The sequence below is a fragment of the Perognathus longimembris genome, chromosome 16 (genome assembly GCF_023159225.1).
Source record: "Perognathus longimembris pacificus isolate PPM17 chromosome 16, ASM2315922v1, whole genome shotgun sequence".
Taxonomy (NCBI): domain Eukaryota; kingdom Metazoa; phylum Chordata; class Mammalia; order Rodentia; family Heteromyidae; genus Perognathus; species Perognathus longimembris.
This window is the reverse complement of record NC_063176.1, coordinates 6170148-6193892: the sequence shown is the minus strand read 5'-3', so window position 1 is coordinate 6193892 and position 23745 is coordinate 6170148. Positions and strand designations below refer to the sequence as shown.

Sequence of the window (23745 nt, the reverse complement as noted above, 5' to 3'; positions counted from 1 at the left end):
CAAAGAAACCAGATCAAAAGTGCTTTATTCTTGGCAGGGTGCTATTATTAGCCCAATTTGCAAATACTCTGAAAGTAATCACACTGTGATCTAGTCATGTGCTTGAGACAGCTATTTATCCTGGTAGCTAGCACTGTATTTACACTGTGAAGACCTCTCCTCACCAATACTGCCCATATTCTAGTCCATTGTCTTCATGCCTCGCTGTAAACTGTAACTCCAAATTCAGTGCTAAGTACTTTGATGAAAACGCAGCTGTTGAGAAGGCTGAAAGATTTAGGCGGCTCATGCTGCTCAAATAAAAAGGGAAGGAATTGTTTCTAAGACAATTATACTAAACACAGCAAGCATGTTATGATCAAGACAGAAATTTCAAAGCTTTTAGGTGCAAATCAAACCTCCTTAAAGAATAAGCTCGCAACTGATTCACCATTATATTTGGACGAATGTCTTCCTAGAGATGAAACTTCAGATATTTTTCTCTGATTTTATTCAATTTATCAAAGTTGGGAAAATGAAGGATGACTCATCTTGAATATTTATGCCTAGGAAAACACCCGCTTCATGGTAATTTAAAAAGTAAGTATAAAAGCAAGTAATTTAAAAAGTAAGAATAAAAGCATTTAAGTAAATGCTTAAGGTGGTTGCCTGTCATTTGAAATGGCCCTAACTAAAATTTAAATTAAGATGAGATGCTGTTTAACATTCAGCATGCTGAAAACATTTAAAGCAAACGTGTCAATTCATTCCATATTCTATCTCCATTTTTATATACCATTCTCAAATCAAATTTAGCTTAACATTTTCCTTTATCACAGTGATTGATTCATATTTTTATCATTTCAATTTAAGACAATAAAAGCTATGTAAATGCCTATTTTCACACACAAAGTATATTTGTAAATCAAAGGAAATGTCAAAAAATAATCAATGCAACTTACCATTTTTTAAATTGCAGTATTTGGAAAAAGTATTAAAAAGAGAGTTCTGTTTTTACCCAGTATTTCCTAGAGGAAACAGCTTGCAAAATCATAACATAACATCACTGTTAGGACAGTGATTATAATATACTCCGGGTACAAGTGACTGATTGCCACTGTTTTCCCTGATACTATCTATGGATAATCCACTCACTGAATCCCTCAAATGTCAGGAACAATCATGACTTCTGTGACTTTCATTTCAAGAATGAAGTCTAGTACATACTTCAAGAATGTTTAACAAACATGCATATTTGTTGCAGCTGGGTAAAGATTGCCTACAAATATCTCTTATACCCACCCCATTAATTGACATGGTTTTTCAGATCCTCCATTTCTTTGACTTTCTATATTGTTGAGAGGAGGGGTGATGGGGGTGAAAGTCTCCAAATATGGCTCTGGAGTCATGTATTTCTACTTTTAATTCTATCCGTTTGTGCTGTAGATAGGCAGCTCTGTTACTTGCTAGCATGTGGTTCAGGATTACTCTGATTTTGATTCACAATTTTCTTATTTATGTTGTCCCTATACATCATGGATCGTTTTGTTTCCTTTCAACTCTATCTGAATCACATATGTACATTCTTCCATTCCTTGGATGTATTTCAGTGACCTAACATGTCCGGGTATTACTATGCCACTATGCTTTTTAAAAAAAATTAATTTTATTGTCAAGTTAATGTACAGAGGGGTTACAGTTACATATGTAAGGTCGTGAGTACATTTCTTGCCATACTGTGCCATTATACTTTAAAGAAGTTTATTACAAACTTCTCAAGGAAGTTACCAGGCTGTTCCCAAGGCAATGTGTAAGTGGACTGCCCAAGTTAGGAGCCTGGGGGAAAGGTTGCCACGAAGGGTCCAGGAAAGGAGTTCACTCTAGTGGCCGCGTGGACACGAGACAGGAGCCTACTAGTGGGTCTTTGTAAGGGATGGGTATGAGAAAACCTAGCCTGAGTAGGAAGCGGGGTCCAGGACATGGACCACAAGGTAAGGACTAAGAAAGAAGTGTCAGGCTAAAGGCCAGAAGCTTGCAAAGAGAGGTCTGCCAGGGAAGACAGGCCATGGCCAGGATAAAGTGGCAGGGGAAAGGGCTGGGCCAGAGGTCACCAGCAACGACATCACTAAGCGAGCAGCTAGTACAGTGTGCCATCAAGGTCAAAGCCCAAGTCCGTGGCGTACCCCTAGGGCCCGTTGGGCTTAGAGATGGGGACGGGGGTGGGGGGCAAGACCTATGAAAAGGGCCAGATGAGAGATGAAACCAATGGCTTCTTGAGAGTGGATGGGCTCTAGGAACCATGTTTAATGCCTGGGGCCAAGGAAAGCACAAAGCCTAGTGGGCAGCTCCACAGGTTAGGGGACCTGGAGTTGAAGGCGGGCGGGGCGGTGGCCAGTGGGGCAGCCGCCACGTGAAGGCACTGATGGACGAAGCGTCCCTAATGGAGTCAAGGGGAGGGGAATCCAGTAGCCAGAGCGAGGAGCTCTTGGAGGAGCGGGGCACTCAATGGGCTGCTTGGCAGAAAGAGCCAGGGGTAGTAGCTGGGGGACAGGAGGTCTGGGGTTCGGGGGGACAGAACCTGGAGAAAGCCACAGGTTAGCTTACTAAGGATGACCAGACGCAGAGTCGATTTGACTTCTGGGCCGCTAATCCTTTGGGATATCAGGGTCAACACGAGGCCAGGGAGGACTAGGGCCATGAGCTGATGAATGAACGGGCTGGCATGATCGCCGGGCCAGCAGACTGTGCCAGGGGCAAGGGCAGAAGTGTGGAGGTACAGGCGAGAGTGGGCAACAGGACTGGGACAGGAAAGGTGCCACCCAGCTTGGGGTGTCTCCATGAGGCAGGAGGGGCAGGACAGCAGCCATTTCAAAGGTTGGGCAAGGAGCACCCCGAAGTCCTTTAGTCATAAAATTGAGCAGATGGAGAAAGTTTTCCAATGCTATCTTTTCAGAGGCTCTGGGAAAAGACAAAGAAGCAGCTGAGAAAAATGTCCGTGTTAAACATGTCCAGGACGAGCAGATAGATAACAGACCGGGGAGCAGATGAGTGGGGTTCCCTCAAGGATCCCAGGATACTGGTCCCCCCAGAAGCCCAAGGTGCATAGGAAAGGAGGCAAGAAGACTGGTGGAAGTGAAAGTAGCAGAGTGTGGCAGAGAACCAGCACAAAGGCCAGAGCGAAGCAGACGAGGGGTAGAGAGAAACAGCGCAAAGGGGGTGAGCAGGGCGCTTGTCAGGGGAACGGGAGGGGAGAACCAGCACAAGAAGTGTTGGGAGGGAAGATATCATCCAAAGCACCAGAGTGGGCCCTGAAGTCCTTGGGAGTGATCAGACCTAGAGCAGTCTTTGGGGTTGGGGTCTTAGCTCCTAGAAGGGGCCACCCAGAGCGCTTTAGTTTTCTCATGGTAAGCTTTATTTATTTATTTTGCTTTTTACTTCCAAAATAAAGGACTGGCAGACACACGATGGTTGTTCAAATTTGGGTACTTGGCAGGCAGTTCCTTAAATGTGAAGGATTGGACTGTCATTTCAAAGAAAACTGACAGTGTTTGTATCCGGTGATAAAATTTGAGCTTTCAACCAAAAATTAGAATTTAGGAATAGCTTCCACTTTCATTAATTTGAGAGCTTTTCAGCATTTGAAGGTTGTTCTCAGATAGATGGTGACGTTAACACATGCGATTTTTTTCATATTGCTGGATGTGATGGAATGAATACTTTGAGTGGCCAATGCCAATACATGTTTCCAAACAATACAATGGGAAAGCATACAATGTAGCAGAGTACAAAGACTTTGTTCCTATCCTTTAAATCTTCACATTGCAGCTAATCTTTTGAAAACTTTTGTTGTCAATTTTTGCACTAGTTTTACTAAAGAATATGCACAATAATCAGCAAAGGCTATTCACATAATAACATTGGCAACTCTCTGTCTGTATGCGGTCAATGTTTCTTCTTATACTTCAAGAAAAAAAACACATTTCAACTTTCAAATAAGAAACAGAAATGAGAATTTCACTCTATCCTATTAAAGTCATACATTAAAGATATTTGAAAAATATGTGAGATTTGCAAAAGCAAACTATTTCCATCTTTCTCATTTGTTTTAGAAACATAATAGCTTCTCATAATAATACATTTTGCTATTACTGACTTAATTTTAGAAATGTATTTAAAGATAGCTTTTAGAATGTTGTCAGTTTTAATTCATACTGCAATCCATAGATCTTATGTAAACAACCATGATGCTGATATTTCCCTGGACTGTCTGAACCATGACTTTTTGTACAAAAGGAAGCAAAGGACTAAGTGAAGACAGCTGGCTGCAGTCCTTCTGGGTCTTCACTCACATAAAGATGATCCAGAAGGTGAGAAAGGAATTGCAACGACTCATTAGAACAAAAGAATGCGAAAATACCAAACCAAAACTCTTCTGTTTCAGATCCACGTGACTTCAGATCATGAGAGCTTGAAGACATACTTGCCATTTCTCCATGAAACAGCATTGTGTACCCAGAACCCAGGCATGGACAGTTTCTTCCACCAACCTTACAGTAGTGTGCTCTCTCCCATCTTCCCAGTATCTGCTCTCTAGCCAGAGACTCATCCTCTGACTTCTGCATCAACACCCGCTCAGATGCAACCCAGACAGCCTTCTCCAAGGAGTTTTCTTCAAGACATCGATCTCCTCTTGCATACCAAGCATGGCAGAACTTCTCTTTCAGTATGTTCAGTACAATGCAATATCCAGGAACTACATCTCTAGGGAATAATCTGTGTGGATTCGTAATTCAGGCTTGGTGGCAATGCATGTAGGTCAAAGAGAGGAGGTAAAGACAGAAGGAACATGAGGCTGAAGTTCAAGTAGGCTACCCACAGAGACACTAGAAATTTCTTACTATGACAATCCTTTTCCAGTATGCTCCAAATGAGTCTAATATTTCCTGTGTCTCAAACAATTAATTCAAAAGGGAATACTTCCCTACTAATTCAAAATTAATATAAAGTTGCTATGTTTAATTAAATGTGTATAATTAAATAAATGCATATGTATATTTTACTAGGTTCATGATCGGAACTATTCTCAGATTGGTTTTCTTTTTCTAAGTGGAAACAAATCCCAGGATATGTAGGTGGATAAGAAGTAGGAAATGATAACTGAAAAATTGCGTGCATTACTGGAAAGAAATTTAATTCCTCCTAAACACTTCTGGATCCAAACAAGTTGTATTTCATCAAAGGAGATTTCTTATTTCTTGGAATAAGAGAGACGAGACTATAATGATCTCAGTGTAAGATGAAGCCGCAGCTCTGGTTGCAAGAAAAATTTCCTTGGCTATCAGCTCAGTCTTACTCAGTCTTAACTTGGCATCAAGCCTCTCGTTTCACTGTCAGCACTCGTGAATCTAGGAGATTTGCTTGACAGACCCAGAGGTAGGATATTGATAAATCCTAGAATGAAAGTGTGATTTTAAGAATGGAACATCTGTGATCTGAATTATTCAGACCAAAATGCCTGGTATATGGCGCTCAAGAATTATCTGTCCATTTCTTTATTCACAGCATAATGTCTCAAACCACCAAACTCAGGACGCTATGACAAGTAGTTCCAATTCCTTTCACAAACGTCCCCCAAATCTGGGGGAGTTTTCTATGCATCTGACATCCTGTATTTCCCAGGGCATTCAGCATAGCTCTCCTCCCCAATTCCTCCCCAGGTGCCTTCGTGCTTCTCTTTGACTCCTCATCAACTAGTGCTCCAGGCCTCCTTTCCACCTTGAGCGACCAGGAAGGAATATCACACATTCTCTCAAACCCAGGAGTCTGACCATCTCAAGACAGCTGATGGTGGCTCACACCGAGACGCTCAGGAGCCTGGGTCTGAAGATCATTGTTCAAAGCTAGCCCAGTCAGGGAAGTCCTTGAGATACTTTCCATGTAACGACCAAACGAGTCATGTGCCTTACCTATGAAACTGTAACCCCTCTGTCCATCACTTTGACAACAAATAAATAATTATTCAGAAAAAAAAAGCTGAAAATGGAGTTGTGGCACTGAGGTTTTTGGTCAAGGTTAGTGCTGTACCACTTCAGCCAGGGCTCCACTTCTGGCTTTTTGATTAGGTTATTGGTGCTAGGAGTCGCACAAACTCTCCTGACCTGGAGAGCTTTGAACTGAGATCCTCAGATCTCAGCTTCCTAGTACTCAAGAATGCAGGAATGTGCCACCAGTACATAGTTGTTTTTGTTTGTTCTGTTTTTAATAAATTTACCAAAAATGAATGTTAAGATATCTTTCCTTCCTAAGCAATAGAAATATCTTAGAAATATCTAATAGAAATATCTATTGCTTAGGAAGGAAAGTGGTGACCTCAATTCTGCTAATACAGATGCAAGTGAGATTTATGTAAATAATGTAATTTACAGAATTTGTGGTTTAAATGAAACAGCATGATGAGAAATCAGACATCGATAATAGAAACTTGTAAATTGTTGATAGGGGCCACATCCTAATAAAATTTACTCAAAAAGAAGACCCTTAGTTCATGGTGTGGAGAAGCAGTACCCATCCTTTTAAGAATAGAATATCTTTGTTTAGTCTTTCTCTCTTAGGCTGTGAGATTATGATATGATTAGAAATATAGCACTTTAGCACAAAGCTCCTGAAGACTAGTCATTTCCTCAGTAATAGGAGTGGAAGAATGATCTCTCACCAAAATGCTTAGGCATAGTCCTAGGTTCCTGATACAAGAGCTTCTAAATTCTTGACCTTTCCCACTGTCTATGCAGGGAGGACTGTAGATATTCATCAAGTGGAGCCTTTCTCCAAAAAAAATGTCAAGGTATACATAATGGTTGGAAACTTTTGGAGCCACAGCAAGATCTCTCAGGAGAGGCTTGCTGCTGGGGACTGAGCTAAAAAACATCACACTGGTGGTCAACATTCTACCAACACAAGGCTCTAAAATCCTTGGAGATTGGGGCTTAAAAAACCCAAACTCCCTGGAATAGAAATGGTGCCTACCTAATGTGCTTCTTCACCTGAGTGTTTGTTTATTCACATTATTTGTCACATATTCTGTGACAAACCACTAACCATAAATACATTGCTTTTCCTGTTGTAGCAAACTACTGAACCTAATGGAAGATTTTCAAGAGCTTTTGATTTATAGATGACCAATAAGAAGTATAGAAAGATTAGCACTGAACCTTCTGAAAGGTCTTCACATTCACCAAGTAAAATAACATGCCTTGTTTTGGGGAAGGGAAATGCTTTCTCTTATGTTACTTTTTCTCTTATTAAAAAAAGAATGTCCTTGCATTCTCTATGTCTGCTAATGAATTCTAGGAGGTCATAAAAGCATTCATTGAGCCCTTACTTGGCACTAGTAAAGCATGTCACATGCATTAAATTATATGATGCCTATAAATCATGAAGTTGACCCAATTGGTATAACTATTGTACATACTGAAATCAAATATGCTGACAGTTTGTACTGTCAAAGTTCACTGAACCATTGATTAGAAAAGCATGACACAGGGCACAGATGACCTGAGCTAAGTTACTAACTTATCTACTATGTTCCAAGGTGTCTCAGACCTCATATCAACAATTAGAGTAGGTTTTTATTTCATAACATTTTTATTAGCATGTACACGTTGTGTTTTTATCACACAATTTTTGTTTTATTAGCACATAGTACTATTTTGTGACATTAGTTTTATTAAAATAAATTAGTTGTAAAACATTGCGTTTATTGTGACCTTTTCATGCATACATGTGAAGTGGTTTGTACATACTATTTTTGGGAGAATTGGGGCTTGAACTCTGGGCCTAGGAACTTCCTATGAGCTTCTTTTGATCAAGGCTAGCACTCTATCTCTTTTTGGTTTCTTTGTAGTTTATTGGAAATAAGAATCTCCCAGACATTTCTGTGTGGGCTGTGATCTTCAGATCTCAGTCTCCTGAATATCTAGGATTACAGGTGTGAGCCACTGGCACCTGGCTGTATATACATTTTAGTGTATATTAATCGTTCAAAAGAGTATCATTGTGATATATTTCCAAACATGCACATATTGCATTTTCATCATAATTGCAATCGCTGTTCATCTTTCTGATTTGCTTTGTTATTGTTGTTGACGACAATTAGTTAAATCGACTAGATTTAGCCAATAAGATAGGAAGCAGGGATACTGCACAATCCATCTCTAGAAATTGCTGGTGAATAAGTATTCTAGTTCAGTGGTTTTATAAGCTTAGGGTTTTGCATAATGTCCCTGGTTACTTTAGTATTTATTATTATTGTTGTTGTTGTTGTTGTCACTCCTGGGGCTTGGACTCAGGGCCTGAGCACTCTCCTTGACTTCTTTTTGCTCAAGGCTAGCATTCTACCACTTGAGCCACAGTGTCACTTCTGGCTTTTTCTGTTTATGTAATGCTGATGAATTGAACCCAGGCTTGCTAGGTAAGGTCTCTACCACTAAGCCACACTGCTAGCCCTTTTATTATTATTTTAAACATTATTTAAACAGATTTTCAGCCCTTTTTGGATGGTCCCTCTGAATAATATTTTGTCAAAATATGTGTTGCACATCCAGAATGCCACTCTTCCATCCAATGTTCTTCTAGAACACTCAGAATTTTATAGTCTAATACTATTAATTATGCCTTATTATGTCAGATAGCTACAGATTCAAGTATAAGGTGCAGAGGACACATTCCAAGAGAGACAAGACACAAGATATCAATTTTATCTCTCAGTGGACAGCGTTTAATCATTCAAGCAATGATATGTGACATCCTGTATGGAATATTTCTAACGAGGAGCCTGTCTGAATCTTGATATCATGGACTTTTAGTAAGAATTACTCACAAGTGCCTAGAGTACCCATAAGGCTGACAATATTTAGTTTCATCCCCACTAGTTATTGATATGTGAAGTTAATAAGTCATGGCTAACATCCTTTACCAGGTTTCACAGTCAGCCTAAATTCTGGTGTGACTAAAAGCTCTGGGTATACAAAGCACTTTTACCAGGAAAGGTATTCTATGGGTTCATTTAAATTCTGAGACATACAGAGCCAGCTAAGATATTTGACTGGATTATGTGTAAGAATATAGAAAGAAATGATCAAATACTGAGCATAAAAGACACTGTAGGAGTGATCACAACCATGTCATAGTGTTTGAAGAAGTTGATATTAACTCTCTGAGGAATTAAAAATTAAAGAGCAACAAGAGGCGTTCAGGGAATGTAATGTGACTGTGTATACAACCTACAGCATACCGCATAGTTTCTTTGCACCACATGCATAGTATGCAAGTTGTACTTTGTATGTGGGAAATATGACATGGAGAGGCGGAGAGAAGGCTGAGAGCCCGAGAATATGCTGTGATACAGATGGTTACTGGGAATATGCTTTTGATAGAAAAAAAGCTATAACAAATTAAGATAATCAACTTCTATTATAGGAAATAGAAAATGGCATCTAAACAGAAAAGATAAGAGTCACAAATATTGTTTAGAATAAAGAATTAAGAATCAGAATGCATCATAAGAGTAGCTAGAGGCAGAAGATTTTCAAGATTAAGACTTGACAGTGGGCAGCTTGGGAATAGTCTTGATATACCATTTAGCACTTTAAAATATGTCTATACTTTGTTTAGATAAAAGCAATGATTTAATATTGTCCTAGTACTCTATCACATATTTTTTTTGATGATCACAATTGAAAATAGATTTTCTTCATTCTAGCAGGCTTGCCCATGAATGTAGCCCTAGTCTTGCTACTAAGTAGTCATGCATTTTAACAAATAAACAAAAAACACAGAATAGTTCCACTTGATTTAAATTGTGTTGTTTTATTTCAGCATATGTGGCTACATAAATTTAAGTGATTTATACATTTTTCCCTGAGTTGGAATGTGTTTTAAAATATTCATTTCAAATTTTACTCAAACATTAGGAAGTATATTCCAATTTTAAAATAGAAAAATAATCAGGTAATTTTGCTTCATTTCATATTATTTTCATTTTTAATATTATTTAGCTAATCTCTCCTTCAATTTTTAGAAGATAAAAATTCTGAAATATGAAAGATCAAAATACCTCAGACAAAAGCCACTAAAACGTCAAACAAGACACTAACATATATATATATATATGCATGTATTATCATCACATTTAACTTCATAGAGTTCTCCATACTGATATAGGATTAACTGCTTTTCAAAAAAATTCCTGCCTTAGATGAACAGATTCTTATACTTTTGTACAAAGTAAGAGTAGGATTTAAAATACAGCAAAGAGTAAAGAACCTGGAGGAATGCTTGTGTTTTTACATTCTCAGTTTTAGCAACCTAGTAACTATGAAGATGTTTATAATATTTACTATGGAAGTGTCATCAGAAAAAACATTGGCATGCAGAATTAACATATGACAGATAAATCTGTAGATAAATCTGTGAATATTCATTAAACTTTGTCAAAAGCAAGAATACTCTCTGAAAATTTTTTTTGAAACATAGGTATTCCTGCCCTTTGTCTATAATGAGTAGGACTTCTCAATTTGAGCAGTTCAAGAAATAAAAGTGTTAAATTTGTCCTCAACCTCCAATTCTTTTTTTTAATGGTTAAATTAGAAAATTTATTGACATTAAAGGGGAAGCTAAGGCAAATAAAGTTACTAACAGAATTCCACAAAATAGTCAGCAATCTTAGAAGAAGCAAAAATCAGAGTACTGCTGGGTGCTGGAGGCTCATGCCTGTAATCCTAGCTATGGAAGAGGCTGAGACCTGAGGATCTCCAGTAAAACCAGCCCAGGCAGGGAAGTCTGTGAGCCTCTTATCTCCAATCAATCAAAGAAAAATCTAGAAGTGGTGCTGTGGTCAAGAGATAGATCACTAGCCTGGAGAAAAACCAACCAACCAAACAAACAAAACAGAAGCTCAGGGAACGCACTCAGGCCCAAGACAGAATACTGCCAAAAAATAAATTAAAATGGAATGGAATTGCTTTTGGGCACTCAAAATGGATTCCGAGGACCAGCAATGAGTAAATCTCAACAAATCCACAGTCCGCAGCTGAATCTTTGAAGTGGCCTTCGACCTCAAATTCTTTGAGGGACTCTTGCTTCTGTATTCTCAAACCCAGCATCATGGCCAACTTAGAAACCCTTATTTGTAGTAGTAAATTTCTTGCTAAGTCATAATATCTACTTCTGGTATATCAATCTTGAGGAATGTGAATGTGTGAAGTTGAAAGTTTCTCTCCTGCCATCAGCAGTCATGGAGAAATAAGTGAAGTTACACACTGTGGATCAGCAGGTTGCCTTGATGTGGATTTCACCACTACAGCAGTCGCTTTTAGTCCTTAGTGATACTTCATATTAATGAGGAAAACTCAACAAAATCAACCCAATTTCAAGAACCTTTGCAGAAGAGCATCATGACCTGTAACACATCCTCAGAAAAAGAAATAAAAAGGAGCAACTGCTTGCCTTTAAGAGACTTGGAACTCTGATAGTTTGAGAAATGAAGTGTATTTCTGTACAACTTCTCTGGTTAGTTCAAACTACCCTAATGTTTCTTCATTTCATACTGATTGAATAGCCCAAACTTTGAAAATGTGCATCATCTGTAACATATTGTCTTTCTTAAGTGAGTACGGGACACTTGGAAACAAGATGGCATTTTAATGATAATTGGCTCATTTATTTGCAGCGACGGTGTAAAAATTCTGGGACTCAGAATTCCTTCAATGTGAGAACATTTGGATCACACATTGGCAAACAGTTGCTGGAGTGTAGTTTTACAGAAGATCATTAGTATTGTTAAGAATTTCAACTATAAGGGTGAACCAAGGACACGAATAAGATGTAAGGTCTGATGATGATGAAATTAAGGTGCTATCTTTTCTGATATAAATTGCAATCCCTGTGTGTATTGGTGGCTGAGAAATCAATACTTGTTAGCATTCTCAGTGGGAAAAGACACTTTGCTCCTCTTCAACTATAAACACATATTGTACAATCATCAGTCATGGGACTTCAACCTAATATATGCAAGCTAAAGGTATCTTCAATTTTGCACTTTTGAATGACTTCTACTTTGACAGAAAGCAACGCCTGCACTTCAGGGGTAAGAAGCTAATAAGTGTAGGTAACATGAATACTCTTGGAACAAAAATTATGTATTTATTTTCTCTAATGATGGGGAAAATCATCACCCAACGTGGTAGGCTCTCTGTACTCTTGCCTAATGCGGCTCAGTTTCCCTTTAGGATTCTTTGGGTGGTGAAGATGAGCAAGAATATCTGCCTCCACAGAGACGTTCCAGTCTCCCAGCTGTCAGGGAAGCCTACAGGAACATGTCCTGAAAGAGTGATTAATAGGTTTTGACAATATCATGGCATTGCATATTTTATCAGATTATGCATCTGTTAGAAATGGTTTGCTTCTAACATCTGCAGTAAAAAAAAAATCATCATTGGTATTCAGTTAGCTGCGTTAGCTCAAGTACATAACTGCTTACTATGTGTGTCAGCCGTAAACTGTTGACAAGTTAAACAGCTATCCAGAAACAGAAGAGTTGTGACATTTTCTTCTTTTAGTGATTTTTTTCCAAAATTTCCTATAAGTTTATCTGTGCTTAGATTAGTGCTTATTAACAGGGAAGGAGGCCCGTATATATTACCATAAACCACAAGATGCACACTGACTGGCTAGCTTTGGCGAAGTTAATACTACTTGAGTACACATGAGTCTTTTGAAATACTACATGCTAACTGCCCCCACCCCCACCCAGAAGCATCAAGTTCATTAATTTGGTAGTTAAGCTGGATTTGAATTCTAGTTCTGCTACTGTGTGATGCAGAGACATGCACTTCTGTCTCTTAATCTTTAGCTTCCCCCCCCCCCCTTTTTTTTGTGCAGGTCCTGGGGCTTCAATTCAGGACCTAGGCCCTGTCCCTGAGTTTCTTTTGCTCAAGGGTGGCACTCAGTCACTTCATCTACAGCTCAGCTTACAGATAATTTTGGTAGTTTAGTGGAGATGAGTCTCATAGGCTATCCTCTCCTTAGTTGGTGTGGAAATATGGCACTCAGATTTCAACCTCCTGAGCAGCTAGGATTAAGATGTGAACTACCAGCGCCCAACTAGTTGTTCTTATATAAAATGGAGAAAATTAATATTGCTTACAAATTTGCTGGAAGCATTAAATATGGATGTTCATGGCATGCAATAGCATTCTGTAAATGGGAGTCATTTTATTTTTATAATAATGAATGAATAACAGGAACTTGGGAAATCACTTATTGTAATATACACTCTAGAGCTGAATAAAATGAGAACTGGAACACTCATTAAATGAATATTCATGGGTTATTCTAATGGGAAAACCAAGTGACAGGCAATGATAGTGCTATTATAGGATCAATACTCAGGAAAGTTCTCTATGAACAAATATATTAGCAGAGTTCGATGAGATGATGCAGATTCTAGTGGCTGAATATGAAAAAAAACAGAAGGAGATGATATGACATGATTTTGGAGATGTAGGATGAGGTTTTATAATGAAAACAGTGTGCATTGAATAGGAGGAAACAACTAGAGACCTTTGAACTTAGAAATTTGAAAGTATTTTAATCAGAATTTATATTCTGCTTATTAAAGAAATTAAAAATTTTCTTCTTCTTCGTCGTCATCGTCCTCCTCCTCCTCCTCTTCCTCCTCCTCTTTCTCCTCTTTCTCCTCTTCCTCCTCTTCCTCACCCTCTTCCCTCTGTCTTCTCCCTTCTCTCTCTTCTTCACTTTTGCCTTTTCTTTTTTTTCTTCCTCCTCCTCCTCCTCCTCTTTCTGGATCTTCTGTTCCATTGTTCCTCGGGCCTATTCTTATACCAGTACCAATATGTTTTTGTTACTATGGCTTTTTAATAGAGTTTGAAGTTTGGTGTTGTTCTTCCTCCCATACTGTGAAGGATTGGCTGTTGGAGGTATTTTACTGTTTCATATGAATTTTGACAATCACATTTCTTAACCCTTTTCTCCTTTTTGCTGAGCTACTGGAGGCCGATCCAGTCTGTTATTGACTATACCAATGCCTTCTAGTCTTTTTTTTTTTCTATTCTTTTCTATAACAGTTTTATTCAAACATTTACATAAGGCTGTATGATCTTTGTTCTACTTATAATTAACATTGGTATAGGGAGAGAAATAAAGATCTAGTTTCAGTCTTCTGTGCATAGCTATATAGTTATTCTAATACCATTTGATGAAGGCTATCCTTTTGCTGATTTTCAAACATACAGAATCAATTGAAATGAAATTTTTGAAAATTAGTTGAATACACCATAATGTAATGGATAAAGTTCCTGTGATGGATATAGAATATTGTTAATTTCTCTCCAATGGTGTTGGGCCTCATAAAAGATTATTTAACCTTCATCTAACTTGATCCTCAGGAGATGAGATTAATAAATAATATCTAGTTTCAAACATGCATTGTAACAATAGTGTATTGCAAGTTACAATGGAAAAGTATACTTTCAAAATGGTAATTGAAGTACTTTCTAAAGCCCAAATATTGAAGATAGAGCCTATTCACAGCATGCTCTAATTTTGTAATTAACAATGAATCAAAAGAAGCGATTAAGCTTCTGTAGCACATCTATTCTTAATGAACCTCATGCTGCTTAATGCTGAAAATTCTATTGTCCGCTTAGTATGTTTATAGATTTTGTAGGATCAGATAAAATAGTATGTTTGAAGATACATATTTTTATAAACTTTTATAAAAATATTCCAATATCTTCCTTTTTTCTTGCCCATTATAACTACCCTCACTTCCTCTGCCCACTTCTTGTTTGGATAAGTAAACTTTTGCCCAGTAATCAGAATAATTTCAGTCAGTTTCTTCCTTCTAGGGTGTTGATCTGTTCAGCATACACTCAATTTTCTCATGTTGTTATTCACTGCATGTGTAGTCGTTGTTGAAATTTAGAGAATTTCATTCGTATTTTTTGTACTGTTTCATTTATTTTTGTAAATAACATCCACATTTAAATGGTAAACATTTCTAATCACACAATGAGTTTAGTGTTCTATTAAATTCATCCTAAAACTATTATGTATACAATATCCAGTGTACCAAAATCATATACAGTAACCACGTAGGGTACACCACAGGAAATTCACCTAGAACTTTAAACATAACATCAACAGTAGAAAAATGAGGGTGTAAAGTATCACAAGAAATATATTCACTGCCATAGTATGTAACTGTACCCCTTTTGCACAACATTTTGTCAATAAAATTGGATTAAGAAAAACTATTATGTTATTTAATACAACTACTGACATGATCATAATTCATATTTTTTCTTTGTAAGAAGAAAGTAGACATTGCGATAGAATAGTTGTTGAAAGCAGGCCTACTTTAAGAGATCAAAAATGATTATGTCCATTTGTCATTCCACTAAATTTAGAGAGAAAATGGCAACCTCAAACATGTGTCATTGGAGGTTAAGTTGGTACACCATCATTCTTTATTGATGGCCTTCACAATGGACTTCACCAATGAGAAATCCATTATGAAATTCATTGGAACAAAGGCTATCATCACCTTATCATTTGATTCTCAAATCCAAGTCTCAGGAAGGTTAAGTTTAAACAATAACTGACCCAAAGACAAATCAAGATTGAAACTAAAACCTTTCCTAATGAAAATACACACAATGCATTTTTAATATTGAATGACAAACTAGCAAAAGGAAATAGTTTGCTAAATAATGACATTTACGAAATGTCATTGTTGACAGAAAGACAATTAGTGCATGGTTCCACTCAGATAATATATCTTAAGTTGTTAAATTAGCAGAAACAGATAGGAGAGGGCTGACTACTAGATGCTGGTGTATAACTGGGAAGCACGTCAGTCGAGCATAGTTATAGAAAAGTCACTTACAGTGTTGTAAGCAAAATCTGATTGATTCTAAACATATTATATGGTTGGAAGAAATGAATAAATATGCTGATTGTGACTTGGGCATCTTTCTCAAAGTACCTAAGGCAGCTGTAAAATTTCCACCACAACTGTGCTCCAATTTTCCCTACCCAGAAAGACTAATCAAATGGAAAATGCTGGTATAATTGCCTGTCTAGAGCTTTGGGGTTTCTGCTCCAAAAGGTAGCCCCTAATCAACTTTCATATCTGGATCCTGGAGCACTGCAAAGCCAGTGGATGAGTTCTTACACCCCGAGACCAGCTGCTGAGCTAGTTAGGGCATTGGAAGAAGGAAGCAAATGCTGTCACTTACATAACTGTGTTTTGGATAGGTGAAAGAACAGATATTTGGAAAGCTTCCAATGTACAGTGTTATATTGTGAATTTTCAAATATTTTACAGATGAGTCTGGTAGATGAGATGTCAAGAGTGCCTGTAAATGGAATCATCAACATTCTGGTACTTAGTCCCTGAAGTACAGAAAATGAGAGAAGTTTTGGGATGGATGAGGTGTCAGCTGAGAAAATAGTTGCTGCTTTGAGATACACACTCTAAGACAATTTGTAGGCACATAGTTGCAGTTTTTACGTGTGTACCAGGCCTAATAGGAGTGTGACTAGTTTTATTGCCTATTTATTATTCTTTATATGTCTCTCTCTGTAGACTTTGGTTAATTTTTAGTTCTATTCTCAGTAGATTGTAAAATATTGGTAACAGATTTTTATGAGAAAATCACTTGGCACTTTTAAGTGAATGTCAAACACAGAAAAGTATTGTTTAACCAGTAAATGTACCCTTGGAGATCACAGTTTATTCCATTTATTCCAAACATGTTACTATACACACAGTTCCCTATCATAACTTATGTAGTAGAGAAAAGTGAGATTGTATATCATCATTGAAGTATATCATTGTGAAGATATGGCACCTCAGTCATAGTTGACATTTTATGAAACAGTTTATATCTAGAATGCTGCTAAAATACATTTAAACATAAAAACAGTATTTACAAACTCCTTAGTCTTCATGAGTTGAAACTTAACAGATAGCTATTTTCACAATTATTTTCCTTTAATCCAGTTTCATAAATATAATATTTAAGTTAAAAATAATTATCATATAAGTATCTTTATACATGAATAGAAGTTGGAAAACCTTGCGGACAGACTCGTGCAACAATTGTGACAATATAATATGATCATAAATTAAATACCTTAAAGATATACTTTAGAGGGACCACTGGTGACTCCTCCATATAGTTATAGCTACTGAGTAGGTAGAGACTTGGAGAATCAAAGCTATTTCAGAAAAGATAAGACACTATTTCCAAAATAACTAACAAAAATCTGGATTGGAGGCATGGCTTAAATGGTAGAATACCAACCAGAAAGCAAAACAGCAGAGTTAATTCAAAGACCCTGAGTTCAAGTAAGAGCACGGACTTAAAAAATGAGAAAAACACATTTTACAAATATTTAATCTTACATATATAGAACTATAAATTAATAACATAATAGCATTGAATAATTTAAGAAATCTATTGAGAGAGGAAGGAGATGAGTGATTACATAAATGACATCATCATGATCATTGGAGCTGAGGGAAGATTCATTTACTTCTCATCTTTGTTCATATGCCAGATTTTCAAACTAAAATGTCTAAAGATATGATTTGGATTGGAAAAAAAACTTATCATATTGTTTGTAAAATGGAATGCACATGATAGTGATAGCATATGATACCACAAAAATCAATCTGGGCAATTATACAATTTATCTCCCTAACAACAACAACACGATGCAAATAAACAACATAGTACATGTTACATGGAAAGAAATAACTGTGGCATATTCGAAGTGGCAGCACTTCTTCACAGACTAGTGGTTCTTAAAAATAATTGTGACTGTATAACATAAGAAAAGGATGGGGGTATTTTACACAGAAATAAAAGATTATAAAATTTATTGTTTATGTTATTGCAAAACGTCATATAGAACATATCATCATAATATAGTGAGGAATAAATATCTTCACTTGTGTACTAATAAGCTGAATTAATACAAAATGACCTATTAGAAAGTTATACAATCTGAGATGAAGACATTTGAACTTACTCGATTGTATTTGCAGTAGACTTATTCTATATTTGTACTGCCTGTGTTTGCTTCTAAGCTACTTTAATTCACATTCCTTGACTTTCTTATTGCCCTAGAAAACATCAAAATATCCATTGTTTGGAGCAATGGAGATATGGTTTGATTGTTATGAATTGGTTTCTTTATATGAGCTCTCAACTTAATGTGGTTTAGTGACTCACAGAATGCACATCTTCATTAATGATTGTGCTGCTTTTGAAAAATCTTGCTACAAAGGCTTGGTAGTTAGGTGAGAAGCAGGAAACACTGTATTCACCATGCAGATAGTATAATTTGAAAGAACTGTTGAAATGGAAAAATGTAATTAAGTAAAAGAAGAAAGAGAAGCCTACTTCTAGTCATTGCTACGGGCCCGGGGGAGGTACCCCAAGTGGGACTCAAACTCACATTCCTCAAAAGTCCACCATGCAGAGACAGACAGTATCAAGCAAAGATGGGTTGACTGGGGAAGTAAAAAGTGAACTGACCGGTCAGGGAGGGATGCAGCACAGACTAGGGAGCTGAAACTGCGACCCCTAACAGTCCTCCAGCTGGGGTTTCTAACGGTAAAAGCCAGCACAGATGTAGGGGGTGGATGCAGGGGGAAGAGCAAGCAACAAACCAGATAAGCAAGCCGTTTACAGAAGCAGAACTTTGCGGTCAGGTTGACCTAATATTTAACTTCATTTTAACAATTGCTACCACGTTTCCCTAATCAAGATGGCGCCAGCTCTACTCCCTACAGCAGTAAGTAATGGGCTTGTTACATTTAGACCATTTACTGTGCCACAGGGAATAGGTTCAGAATCCCTCCTCATGGGTTTCAAATAAAATATTTGGGGCTCTGCCTTCATTGCCATGATTAGTGTTCAATAGAGTACTAACTTTCCGTTGCATAAATGCCATTTATATTATTTGTGTGTTTATATTTATATTATTCGTTTGACTTAAGTTTACTAACTATATTCACTGGGAATGAAGATTTAGTTATGCCTTGGTAGTATTTAAGTCTTCTTTGGGAAATTACTGATTACATCAATTTTCTAAAGTAGTACAAGCTGTAGGACAGATAGAAGGGACAAATAACACGGAACACAAAACATTCTTTGGCTGACCACTAGCCTAGAAAAGCTTTGGCAAAAATATGAAAACAAGAGGCATGGGGGAATTTACCAGCTCAAGCTGTGATCCTAATGTCCTCAGATTGTGATACACACAAGCGATTAAAAGTAAACGAGAATGAGAAAGAAACCCATCTCCTCCTTATGCACAGTATGATTTTTGCTACCTGTATTTATTACTAATAGAAAAATTTTGCCTGCTAGTCCAATATCCCATAGCTCTCAATCATATTCACTCTTCAGTGAAAATGAAAACTCATTTACTATGATCTACCACAAACTGATTGTCCTTTATGGGGAAGACAACAATTCATCCTATTTTTTTCTTTAATCTTTAATCATGCCAATCATTTTTCTTTGTGTATAAAATTCAAATATCTTAATTTCACATATATGCTTTCATTTTCTAGATTTTTTTCACAAAAAAATGTAAAGTTCAGGTTACTTGGAGACCTAAATTCTATCACAGAACTGAGATGGTCACCTTAAATCTTCAATATATTCAAGCTAGATTTCCAGATAAAACAACATAGTTACAAAATGTTTTTTGAATGAATATTCCATTTTATTATGTACCACTACATTCATTTTTCCCCACAAGATGTTACATGGGCTTCAGTGTGAAAGAAGAACAAACAATGTCATGATAAGACCTGAAACTTTGAAACTACTACAGGAAATACACTAGGGAAAACGGAATAATAGCAACTTCCTCAAAAGCTCAGCAAACAAAAGCAAATATTGATCAATTGGATTACTTTAAACTAAAAAATACTTCCATATAACCAAAGGAATAATAAGTACATCAAAAGCAGATTATAAAATAGTAGGAAATCTTTATCAGCTGTACATGTGAAGAAGGATTAATAATTAGAATATACAGAGAGCTAAGAACATTAAGCTCCCTAAGATTCAAAAAACCCAATTAATAAATGGACAATTGAACTGAAGAAAAAAATCTTGAAAGAAGAACAAATGGCTAACAAAAGCACGAAGATAAGATCAACCTCCCTAGCCCCAAAGGAAAACTAAAACAAATGAAATGACGCGGAGATTTCATGAAACTCCAGTCAAAATGGCATCCTTAAGAACACAAAGAAAAAATATCTGTGAGACATTATGATATAAACAACTTAGGTAGAATAAAAATAAAATGTGAGATTTGTGTGTTAATTTGCTTTCATTTTTTTCCCCTAATAAAAGGAAATGAGATCAAATGACTGACTGAGAAGGATATGCTTTGTTATAATTTCAAGACTTAGAAAAAAAGTCCACGGTGTATGTACTGTGCTGATAGATGATTGTTCATCTATTATTCCATCTACGAGTAGTTCCCAAAATGATATTGATAAAAATGATAGAAACTACCATAACACTAGCATTTTTAAAAGAAAATAAATCGAAATTGCATCCAAGAAGAAAATTCACCTAGTGCCAGATTCCAAAATCAGAATCTTAAATCATTATATGCTTTGTTACTAAATCGATACAACTATTGGAGATAGAGATTTGGCGTCTTATTGTTTTATCAACTTGAAAAGCTGCCATTATATGCCATTGAGAGAGAAACAGAGAGAGAGAGAGGAAAGGGGGGAGAGAGAAGGGAGAGAGAGAAAGAGAGAGAGGAGAGAGAAAGAGAGACAGAGGAGAGGAACAGGTGGAAAAATATGATCCCACTTTATAATCAAAGTGGGGAGAACCTCAAATTTCAGAGTATTGCCTGAGTATTTATGCGGTGTGCTGTTGAGAGCAGGAGCACAATGAATAGATACTCCAAAAAATAACTGTTCTTCTTTTTTTTTTGTCTTTTTTTTTTTTAAATAACTGTTCTTATACGCGGGCAGAAAGCATATGTTTTTTCTTGCGAGACTTTCTTAGAACACAACAATTTTCTCTTTGTCATTAAAGTAACAGCTTCAATCAATTTCTCTGCTAGCTCAGGTAAGAGATGCTGATAAAAATGAGACGGATTCACAGATGGAACATGAAGTGGGCCGCTCCCTCTGGGTATCAGAGGCCAAACCAGCAAGGTCTCCTCAGACTTCAGCTTCCTGTCAGAGCCATCAGACAATGGCACCTGCCTGGCATCCCTGAGTGAGAATTCCAGGCCAGCAACGGCACTGGGCTGCTCACAGCCCGAGCCTGTCCTCAAGGGAGCTCAGCTGCTCTGACAGCTCAGCGCTGCTTTCTGTCACGTTAGGCGCGTGAATGATGGCCTTATTTGGGAATGGCATTTGGGTAATTAACTATACTTTGTACCTTGTATGTTTGCTTCCCCCCCTCTCATTTTAGTCACAAAGCAGTCCCATCTAGCTTCTTTGATGTGGCCACAGCAATTGAACACTTGTTCCACACTTGTTTCTTGACTGTTTTTTTGACTCTCTTGGTGATCTACCTCGCTGAAATTTTTCATTTAAATTCTAACTTGCAGTCTTTTATCCTATCACTTCAACTCTTTAACATTTTGAGTCTTTCTGTGGGTTATTCACTATTTCCATTAGATAATTTTAGTTCCTAATTACATATAATTTCAGTTGTGCAAGAACTCTCTATCTACTCCCCCCCTCCACGCCCCCTCTTCCCCCTCCCCCCCCCCCCCCCGTCCCCAGCCTGCTTCTTTCTAAACATAGCATCACGCATGATAGGCAGGTGCTACTATTTGAGCCATGACCTCAGCCCTTAGTTTGCTTTAGTCATTTTTTACAAATAGGGTCTAATTTTTTTTTTTTAAATGAAGAAGAGGGCTGGTCTTTGGGTATCTGGGATCACAGCTATGACTCATCACATCTGATTGTGGTTAAAAGTTATTGCGATGGGGCTGGGGATATAGCCTAGTGGCAAGAGTGCCTGCCTCGGATACACGAGGCCCTAGGTTCGATTCCCCAGCACCACATATGCAGAAAACGGCCAGAAGCGGCGCTGTGGCTCAAGTGGCAGAGTGCTAGCCTTGAGCGGGAAGAAGCCAGGGACAGTGCTCAGGCCCTGAGTCCAAGGCCCAGGACTGGCCAAAAAAAAAAAAAAAGTTATTGCGATCACTTGCCCTGTCCCTGTGTTAAACTGCAGCTCTTTACTGATGGCAAGCACCTGAGTTCATGGATAGACATCTGCCACTATGCCTAGGCTTTATTAAATCACCATTTGATTACCAATTGCATTTCTTCATATACAATATAGCCACTCACAGTACCCCTTATTTTTCATATTACAGAACATCTACTTGAGATTCCTTTGTACTTTGATAACTGTTATCTACGTAACTTTTCTTTTTAGTTAATGTTTCCTTAGAGATGCCGGTTGCTTATTTCTCTAAGACTAAATGGGTTCCTCTGATATGCTTACAAAAGCCTGTGTCAAAAGCCTGTGTCTACTCTGCAAGCACTTGTCAGGTTGTGTTGTAATTGCTTGCTTTCTTCCTTTATCTTTTGTATACCTAAGTCTTTCCAAGCAGATGTTACTCTTGTTACATAGTTGTTCGTTGCAAGCCTAAATCATTATACAGATAGTATACGCGAAGTATTTAGTAGGTACATAGAAAAATAAACTACTTTTGTTTATGTAGAGGCTATGATTTTGTTTCCTAGGAAGAGCTTATGTTTTCAATATTTGACATTTGTATTCATATCCGTATTTGATATTCTCTGGGCTGTAAGATGCAACCCAGAGATGATGGAAGAGGAGAAACCCAATTGAATGGAATACACAGAACAAGTATTTGCAATTTGGAAGTAATTAATTACAATGGAGTAACTCTACAGAATATTTGTTTGTTATTTTGTGGGGAGCAGTGGGTGATAGTAAATATACCACATGACCTATTTCCTTCATTCATGAAAGAATTCAACATAGAGCTGTATCTTAGATCATTTCCTGATGAAACTTTCTCCAATGGTTTAAAGTTCAGAGTCAGGAAAAGTGTGTGGTAAGGAAGGCTTATTATGTCTAAATCTGGGCAGATGATCTCCATTAAGATAAAAAGTTGGGAGGCACTTGGAAAAGTGTTACAAATTATTTAGGACTTCTTGAGGAGGCAGCACTGGATCATGTTGTAATGTGAATAGCTGGAAGCAACTATTTAACTCTTCAAGGAGGAATTGGCAAGTTGCTCTGGGAACCTACACTGTGTACTCTAGGCCAAACTCTCTCTGGAATACTGAGGGGAAAAGCAAATGTGACAAAGGAAGGAACACTTATTCTATAGTTTATTACCTGAAATAAATTCTAAAAGCCTGTGCTAATATGGGAAGATTAGGAAGGCTGAACTATCACAAGATTTGACATTTATCTGCTTAAAGAAAGCATACAAAAATGATGGTGGAAACCAACTCATTAATCAGTGAATTCCATTTAAAAAAATACAGCCACAGAACACACACACAGGAGAGGAAATTCAGAGATGCAGCTTAATAAAAAGCAAATGAAACCCAAAACCTCATCTCCCTAACTTACAGCCAAAGCACCTGTGTTTGAGGTGCAAGCACGTCGGTTAGGCAGTGAAAACAAAACAAGC

At 37.4% G+C, this 23745-nt stretch overlaps 1 pseudogene; it reads left to right on the top strand.

The window, feature by feature from the left end:
- The first annotated feature begins 3023 nt into the window (after positions 1-3023).
- The window catches only part of LOC125365025, a 43104-nt pseudogene continuing 22382 nt past the window's right edge, over positions 3024-23745 (top strand).